Raw genomic sequence first — 8,670 nt, 5'->3', positions numbered from 1 at the left:
AGTCACAAAATTGCCTAATGATAGATTTCTCAGACTGCATCCCATCATGATCTAGTTTATGATTATATCTATAGCTTCACTACAGAGTTTTTAGTTTTTATCTGCTATAGAAACACTGTTGTGAACATATTTGTACATGAATATTTTTGAACACATGATAGAATTTTTCTGGACCCTTGAGCAGGGTTTTTGAACCTGCAATAATGACATTTAGGGCTAATTCTTTGTTGTGGGTGCTTTTCTGTGGATTCAGGAAATGTTAAATAGCATTCCTGGCTTCTACCCACTGGATGCTACTACCACTCTTCCAGATGTGATAAATAAAAATGACTGCAGACATTTTTGTCCCCAAGGGGGCAAAAATCAATCTTGGGTGAACTCTATTATTGCCTCTGAGCCATGAAAAACTTATCTTAGAAGTTTCATACATGGGGGGGGGGGAGGGGGAGGCTTAATTTATAATTGAAATTTTTGTTTTAGTAGATATATATCCCACATAAATAAGTTTTTATTATTGAGTTCCTCAATAATTTTAAAAGTATAAAGGGGTTCTGAGATCAAAATGAGAAATGCTGCTTTGGGCTTTCATTTTCTTACTTACAGAATAGCTGCAGTAATAATACTTGTCATATAGGGCTCTGGGGCAGATTAAATGAGTATTTTTTTATTTAGTGTTGTTATTGTGTGCTCTCTATGGAAGGACATATAGGATAGCTCTTTTTTTTTTTTTAACTTGAATCTCATTTTACCTTCAAAAGCCATCTCAAACTCGCCATCCCACCCTTTTACATGCCTTTTCTCACTGTGCCCATCTGTGTTTTTTTCTTTTCCCAAGACCTCTACTAGCATTTATGTTTGTACCTTGAATTTGACATACTGCCTTTCATTGTCAACTTTGCTAGAATTTCTTACTCTGGATTTCTTACAAAGGAGAGAATTCAATTATCCAAACTTTATTGTTGTTATTTTCCTTCTGATTTTTATCAAGGAAGCAGTTATCCTGGGAATAAATCATTTTACTTTTGGTTTCTGCACCCAGAGCCTGATGGAAGTTGACTTCAGGCATCCAGGCCTCCCTTTTCACCTGATTCTCCATTCAGTTCTTAATAGCATAGTCCAGGTAGTCTGTATTCATCTTTTAGAACTATGAGATGTGAGTGACTTTGTTAATCTCCATGGTAAATGCTTAAATGTTAGTTGCTTCTGCTGTTACAATGTCAGGATTCTTCCTTCCTTAGGGATGGATGGGTAGAGTTTGTGGTCTGGCTCCCATTATCTTTTATATATAATGGGTGTAACTTTTTCTGTAGTCAGTGCTTGTGTTTTGCATGTTTGAGGGAGCTTTCTTACTTTACCTAAAATATGAGAGTTGATCCTAACCCCCTCCCACCCTTGCCTTTTTTTTTTTTGCTTCTAGTCCTTGAAGTTAAATAATTCTGTCAGATATATTCTTTATTAATCTTTGTATTTAGCAGTAGAAACAGTTGTCATTTGAAGGAAAGAGTGATTGAATGATTTAGAAGGGATAGTTAAAAATGTCTGAAAAATCTGTATGCTTTGGAGAAAAATAATGGGACTAGTAATCTTAAGAAATAGATAAATTCACCTATCTAGGTGGTTGGGAGTGTTGTAGAGTTAATAGCTTGGAAGCTTGGAGGTATTGATTAAATAAGGATTTGAACTTGAGTCAGTTACTTGAGTTTTGTTAATGTAAATAGTGACTTCCTCTTTCCTGTCTCCTTTCTCTCATATATGACATTGAGTCCCTGAAGGCACTTAGAGGTCATTTGAGTTCACTGGTTTACAGATGTCCAAATTCGAAAAAAGAAGTTGGATTGACATAGGCTTGTTATCTTCTAGTTTTCTAAGGTAAATTATCAAGGAAAAGTTACTTATCTATTGCTGTGGTCCAGAAAACACCAACAAAACAGAAAGAGCACTCTGTAAGAATAAAAAGTGTAACATTATTTTTTAAAAAAAGATTTATTTATTTATGCATACGAGAATTGGGGTATGGGCCAGAGGTGGGGGGAGGTAAAGAGGATTCACCAGAAACAGAGTGGGGAGCAGAACAGGCAGATTGACTGAAATACACTGCTGAGGAGAGCAGTGGGCGAGCCAGGAGAGGTCTGCTGTGCCATGTGGGTAGCTCCCAGGCCAGGGATCGAACTCATGCTGCAGTGTCTGAGGATAGCTCCATAGGTTGCGTCTTAATCCCTTGCACCACCAGGGAGGCGCAAAGGTGTAATGTTATAAAAAATCATAGCACTTTCATTTTTGTTTTGAACTACTGCTCACCTGTTTTTGTGACTGAACTTATTTAATTTCCTAAGTTTAAGTTATTGAGATTTCACACTAACATAGATGAAGCACATAGGTGAGATCACACTTACGGGCATAGATTGAGCCACACAGTCTAGCCCACTTTTGTGTATGTGATCTGGTTCAGTGGCTATAAACTATTTTTGGTCTTGCATGATACATTTTGAGAGTGACTTCAGCTATAGATCCTCAGCTTAGCAGAAAATCATTAGACAATAACAAAATTAGTACAAAAGAGTACTGAGCTGCTGATAAGAATGTGAAACATGTTGTAGCCACAAATACCATGTGCTGATGATTTTGTGGGCTAGTTCTATAAAATATTCAAATACTAATTTCAGCCCTTAAAAACTCAAAGTTGCCCTCTTCCAGGAACACTCCCAACTCACTTTTTTCAGAAGAATGGATTTTAATACTGGTATCAGACAAGAACATTGTGAATAAAGAAAAGTACAAGCCCACCTCACTTATGATGTTATGATATGAAACCTTGAAAGGAATAGAATATTAGCACAGATTATTCAGATAATATAACATTTTCAGGCTGGGGTACTTTATAGTAACTCAGCCTGGTTAGAATCATATTTAATCAAAACAATAGATAAAGGAGAAAACCCATCACAACAGATAAAGTAAAAGTATTTTATGAAATCCAACATCTATTATTTAAAAGGAAAACAATGGTAATAAAGACAACAACAACAACAACAAAAACCTAGAGAAGGAAATAGACCAAAACTTTCTAACTTACAGGCTACTTATGCATAGTAAACATTATTCTGAAGAGTAAAGGTTAGAAACACCCGAAGACATTCTACTCTCACCATTTCTCATCATCACAAGGATGTCTTTGCCAGGTCAGTAAGAAAATAAAGAAAAGGGGTAAGTTTTATGATGGAGACTACAAGAAAATCACTACTCTCAGATAATTTTCATGATAGTCCAGATAGAAACATTAAGGAATCTACACAAATTAATGGAAATACATTATTTGCAAGGTAACTGGATGTGAGATCCATTTAGGAATTAACATTTTTATATAACAGCAACAAAAAGAAAAATACTTAGCTTAAAAAAATGACAAAAATGAGAAATATTTGGGCCTCCCCGGTGGCGCAGCGGTTGAGCGCTGGGTTGCGAAGCTGCCCACAGCCTTGGCAGCGCTGGTTCGATCCCCGGCTGCTCCCAGGCCACCGGAGGAGGGTTCCGCATGGCGCGCAGACCTCTCCTGCCGCCCGCTGCTCCCCTCAGCAGTGTACTTCAGTCCTTCTGCCTGCTCTGCTCCCCGCTCTGGCTCTGGTGAATTCTCTCACCATCCCGCACTTCTGACTGTACCCAGTGCTTGTATAAATAAATAAATAAATCTTTAAAAAAAACCTGAGAAATATTTGATTTTAAACAAATACAAGTTCTATTTAAATGTTTAATGACTGTATTCTTCATGCAGTACCTAATTCTAGACTGAATTCCATACTGGAGGGAAAAAAATGATATAAAGGATATTTCTGGGACACTTAAAATTGGAACACAGAAATTAGATATAAGTATTGCATCAATGTTAAACTTACTGGAGTTGAAAACTCAACTGTCTCTGTGTAACACACAAGCCCTATTGAAATATAAACATCAAAGGACCATATTTGTACTTTACTCTCAAACATTTCAGGAAAAAAGGTGTGTGTGTGTTGTGTGTGTGTAGATAGAGAACATAAATTGAAAAGGCAAATAGGGTAAAATGTTAATAGATGAATCTGGATAAAGTGTATACAAGTTTTCTTTTTTTGGCATTCTGCAGTCTTTCTGTATGATTGAACTTTATTTCTAAAGAAAAAATTAAAAAATGCTGTTTACCTTTTAACAAGTGTAAGAATAAACCCACAGTTTTCTGTTTTTCTTTGACTCAAGCTAAACTCATTAATTTGACTTTCTCTTAAAGGGAGGGTAGAGGAGCACTTTGTAGTATGGAAGAGCTAGGAGAAATAGTTATATTTAACCATGAGAAAAGTCTGACAGTATTTACCCTTATATTATTTTTATGCCTATGTTATGAGATACTTTCCAAAAGTTATTGAGTAGTTTTTATTTTTGTTAACTATATAAATCACAAAGAAAGATACATACTTTTATATTTATTTCTGCTTACAACTTACAAATACACATTTATCTGCCTATCTTTGGATGTAGGGCAAAGCCTTTTTGTTTGAGTACCGGTCCACAGGTTTGAGTTCTGCATTGCCTCTCTTGCATAACCACACCCACAATGCAGCAACTGTTACTTTCGTTTTTGTGTTTCAAAGTAGAGTGAGAGTTGAACCAGGTGAAGTAATATGACCCAGAATCCTTCTATATTTTACAAATCCTTCTAACCCCTGACCTTTTACTGTGGCAATTCACACACTTCATTTGTCATCCTTCTTTGAAAAAAATGATCTCAATTTTTCTAAAGAAATCAGCTTAAATCTTGTAAGAGACAAAATGTTGTATCCACACTTTATTTTCACAGTATTTATGTCACAATGGTACAAGTTGCATAAACTGGCTTGGCAGTAAATGCTGTTGATTGCTAAGTATGAAATGCAGATGGTGCTTGGACAAAATGGACATAGCCTACTATGGACTAGCCTCACAGCATGTTGTGGGCACACCAAGGTATATTTTAGAGACAATGAAAATGAATGGTGTCCCATATTTGGTAAATCAGGTAAGCAGAGTGGGATTTAGAGTGAGAGTAAATACCTCTAAGTGCTGGCTAGTTTTTTAAATGGTTCTGTCAATAATTGTACTCAATGCTAAGAAATTAATTTTTTCTCATTAAGATAAACTAAGGAGCTGATTATTAGAAAAGATTATTAAGAAAAAGCAAACAGATGAGTAAAACAATCGTATGATTGCATGTGATATTTATGTAACCACATTTTTTCCCCATTCACCATTATTACCTGTTTATATTTGATAATTCTATCACTTATGACTCAATTACAGATACTGGACACTGTCTTGGTTGATTTAAGCAGAAAGGGGTATAATTTCAGGAGTTCGGTATTAGAGCATTGTTGAAGGCTCGCAGAACAGGCACTTGGATGCTGGAGGGGACCCTGATAGGAACTGCCATTCCTGTGTCAAAATAGGAAACCGAAGAATTAGGGTCCAGGGTCCTTGCACTTTAGCTGAGAGATGGGAAGCAGAAAGTTGCTGTTATATCTGTTTGTTCCATGAACAACCCATTTTAGGTTGAGACCAGGAATACTGCCAGAATTGTTACTATCTGCTAGATCTGTTACTGCAAGAAGGATGCCTTGTAGGTTTCCATGTCTTTCTCCATTCCGTACAGTTCTGAATTCAAGTCTCTTTATATGGGAAGAATTTAAATCCTCTATGGAATATCTGTTGTTGAAATTTCTGTAACACTTTTCTGTAATTTCTTGATGATGCAGACTCTTGAAGCATCTACCTTTATGACTTGCTTGATGCCCATGATGACTCAGGCTTGCTTTCTTCCCTTTCTTTCCCCTCCCTCAGATCTCTCTCTCTGTGTATTCTTTTGACTCCTTTTATGGCTTATCTCTTTCCTTCTGTGATTCTCTGTTTTGTGAAAGGATGACAGTGGTTTCCATTACCCCTTATGGGTTCTCAATTCTGAGTATGGGGTGAGTGATGAGCCCGCTTAGATTAGTGGTCGTCTTTAAGATTACTGCCTGGATTCACCCCTGTAGTTGGGAGAAGTTCTTGGGGTGGGGGAGGAATGACTTTCACAGGTTGAAGCTGGGAGGTAAGAAACTTTTCTGAGCTGTTTCTTTATAAGGGCTAAGGTACAGTGGATTCTCATTATTTGTGGTAGTTATGTTCTATAAAGTTGCCGTGAATACTGAATTAGTGAATACTGAAACATGGGAAAATAGGGTTTATGTTCCTTTGAGTTTTTGGTCAGAGCACTTTTGTCATAACATATTATGTGTTTCCATTTAAAGACATTTAATATATATCATTAATTCATTAACATTGAGCTTATAGCCAATAGCACCATAACTCATGCATGAATGAAGGTCATATAGCAGGAATTTTCTTCATAAAGCACATTATAGCTTTCTTGTACTTAGGCACTTATGCTTGGGGGCAGTTATTAAGCAGCTAAATCACCAATAAATACAAAAGTACAAAAGCAGATGCCTTGCTTACAGTATGAGGGGTGCAGCAAGAAAGCAGAACTTTGCCTTGTTTTACCTCAGATTGGGGGGGGGGACATGTGAGTAAGGTAATTTAAATATTTTGCTATGCTGCTCAAGTATGTGAATGCCAGACTTGTGCCACAAGTATTGATTTTCAGGTTACAAACAGATTTTATCAAATCGATGAATCTACAAATAGAGTATCCAGGAGTAAGGAGCGTTTCCTACATATGTGGCATGAGGGTAAAGACAGCATATTTTTAAAAAGGACAATGTTAATTTGCGGGCATTGTTAACAAGCAAAGAATTATAATGCCGTATACACATGATATAACCTTTTAAAGATAGTTTATTTTATTTTAAACTTTTTTTTTAAAAAGATTTATTTATACAAGAACTGGGGTATAGTCAGAGGCCCGGGAGGGTGAGAGGATTCACCAGAGTCAGAGTGGGGAACAGAACAGTTAGACAGACCAAAGACAGTGCTGAGGGGAGCAACGGGCGAGACAGGAGAGGTCTGCTGCGCCATGTGGCATTCTCACCGGCTGGCCTGGATCAAACCTGCGCTGCAGAGGCTGCGGACAGCTTCATAGCGTGGTGCTCAACCCACTGTGCCACCGGGGAGGCCCCAAAGATGGTTTATTTTAGATAGGCAAATGGAGGAAAGGCCAAGGAAATAACACAGTAATTAGAAATATGGGTGGTAGAATCTCACATTAAGCTCATCTCTTATCTTTAGCTGCTCCTAACTGAGAATCTGGGCAAATATTTTAATCTTTATCATTGCTGAAATAGAGATATGATCACCTTCGGTGGAATTATTACGAGGTTTGAAAAATAGAGTGCACATTAACGCACTTAGCAGATTTCTAATTGACAGGAAGTACTAAGTAATGTCACACATATATCTATATACCGCACAACAAAAGAGGGAAACAGCTTGGCTCCCTTGGGAACTTTGGTTTAGAATTAAGCAAGGGTTTCAAGTATGCCTAAGGGATCTTTGAGGTTGGGCATGAGGCAGGAGCTAGATCATGGAGGTAGCTTTGATGCTTAAAAGGATTTAAAATAGGGACAACATGGTTAGTTTTGTGTTAAGTTGTGCTCAGCAGTTTTGTGCATGGATGGGTGAGAATTGAGGGAGGGTTGAACTACAGGTGGGTAAATCAGCTCGGACTCTTGCAGAAATTTAGGAAAGAAAACACCAGAGCTTGACTGAGTAACACTGGGAATGAAGACTAAAAATGGACATGAAAGATGTTTGGAAAGTCAAATAGACAACGCTTGGATTCCACACAGAAGTGGGGATTGAGGAGGACTCAGGATAAATCCTGGAATTTGGATGTGGGCCTTGCAGTGAAGGAAGAGCTTGCTTAGAAAATGCTCTCCATTCTTCCCTCTAACTTTTGATCCTGGTGAAGGGTGGGGCCTGTTCAATTTCTAAAACTTCAGTGATGTTCTGTGTTTTACTGCACCACCTAGCTGGTGGTATTTTTACCACCTGTGTTTTTGTTCCCCATTGCACTTCTGAGCTCATTGAGAATTAAGGATGGTCAATGCCAATGCCAACCAAAAAGAAACAAGCAAGACTGGATGGACTGAATGAACCAGAATTGTGACTATGGGGTAGAGGAACAAATTTGGAGGAAAGATTTCTTTTTATCCCTGTTAAGTTTCTGACTCAGTTTTTTCTCTGTTGATTTTTAAAATAATCTCCAAATGACTATGTCCAGTAGGCACTTAGATTTACTGGACTTGGATTTAGGGGAGAGAGGTCCTTGTTGTGTATTTCTAAGGCATTAATAAGGACACTTGAGGGCAATTTGGATGAAATATCCCATATTGTCTGTGTTGGGTGACAAGGGAAGACAACCAAGAGAGACTTTTGGAGTATACCAGTAGTGAGGGTCCAGGGTTCAGGTCCCTGTTCGGGCACCACTGCTGTGGACAGGACAGCCGATGAAGTTCTCTGCCATTAATGAAGACTCAGAGTCTAAATGAATTTGCAGTGAGGGGAGGCTGGGGGGAGTGCCATCGAGAGCAGCTCTGCCTTTCACTCTCCCAGCTCAAGCTTTTATTGAAGATATGAACAAAGGAACAAGAAAATAGCATGCAATTGTGTTTTTGCTTATACAGATTAATAAGTTACTGCTGAAAACAATTTTTCCTGATTAGTAAGGAA

This window comes from Talpa europaea (genome assembly GCF_964194135.1).
Source record: "Talpa europaea genome assembly, chromosome: 7".
Lineage (NCBI taxonomy): Eukaryota > Metazoa > Chordata > Mammalia > Eulipotyphla > Talpidae > Talpa > Talpa europaea.
This window is presented reverse-complemented; position numbering follows the sequence as displayed.